We start from the raw sequence: 1,149 nt of genomic DNA, 5'->3' as shown, positions 1-1,149 counted from the left end.
ACAGGGCACCAGCAGAGACAGGGACAGGGACAGGAGATGGACAGAACCAGGGACAAGGAACAGGACACCAGAAGAGCCAGGGACAGGACACCAGAAGAGCCAGGGACAAGGGACAGGGCACCAGCAGAGACAGGGACAGGGCACAGGACACCAGCAGAGCCAGGGACAGGGCACAGGCAGAGCCAAGGCCAGGAGATGGACAGAACCAGGGACAGGGACCGGGCCAGGAGATGGACAGAGCCAGGGACAGGGCCAGGGCCAGGAGATGGACAGAGCCAGACGTGGCACTTGGGGACGGGGTAGTGGGCACGGGGGTGGTGGGTTGATGGTTGGACTTGATGATCTTGGAGGTCTTTTCCAACCTTGGTTCTACGATCCTGTGACATCTCTGGCATCCCTCCCTCTGCTGGCAACACCAGGAGCAGTGCTGGGCTCCCCAGGAGCCCCCTGGGCCATCAGAGGAAGCACCAAACCCGTGACAGTGGCCAAGGGGTCCCAGTTGTGCCCAGCAGACCCTGCCCACCCGAGCAGCCTGCACAGACCCAGGGGGAGGCAGAAGCTGCCCTGGGGCCAAGGGCTGCAGTGCTGGAGGGCTCTTCCAGGCACCAGGGACCTGGATGGAGCACCTGGAGCTCCTGGCCATGGGTGCAAGGGATGAGATGTGCTCTGTGCTGGAGAAGCAGAGCTCAGCTGAAGTGCAGGCTCTGCAGGAGGCAGGGGCAGGTCTATCATCTATTTTGATCTGTGTGGCTGCCCCATCCCTGGCAGTGTTGAAGGGCAGGTTGGATGGGGCTTGGAGCAGCCTGGGCTGGTGGGAGGTGTCCCTGCCCATGCAGGGGGGTGGGACTGGATGAGCTTTCAGGTCCCTTCCAACCCAAACCAATCCATGATTCTCCTGCCTCCCAAGGCCTCCAACCAGAGGGTCCAGCTGGGCTCTCCACTTCTGTCACCTCCAAAGTCAGCTTGGGTCAGCCCTTCCTTCCCACCTGCTGAGATGGAGCTGCCTTCCTCCAGGAGGAGGAGGAGTGGAGGGAGCACATGGCTGGGGGAGAAGAGGAGGCTCCAGGCATGGGGTACAGGGTGGAGGAGGGAGCTCCAAGCTGCTCATCTGGCCTGGGTGGAGGAGCAAGACCTCCCGGGAGCAGGAAT

The 1,149-nt window shown here is 62.4% G+C and overlaps 1 protein-coding gene across 1 annotated transcript in view; it reads right to left on the bottom strand.

Annotated features, from left to right (window-relative positions):
• Positions 1-1,149, bottom strand: part of SBF1 (SET binding factor 1) — a gene marked incomplete at both ends in the record, with an annotated part of 107,510 nt that overhangs the window by 58,270 nt on the left and 48,091 nt on the right. The window lies entirely within an intron of this gene.

The sequence above is a fragment of the Chaetura pelagica genome, unplaced genomic scaffold, assembly GCF_000747805.2.
Source record: "Chaetura pelagica isolate M959 unplaced genomic scaffold, ChaPel_1.0 scaffold951, whole genome shotgun sequence".
Lineage (NCBI taxonomy): Eukaryota > Metazoa > Chordata > Aves > Apodiformes > Apodidae > Chaetura > Chaetura pelagica.
The sequence above is the reverse complement of the archived record's forward strand: the minus strand, read 5'-3'. Positions and strand labels throughout refer to the sequence as shown.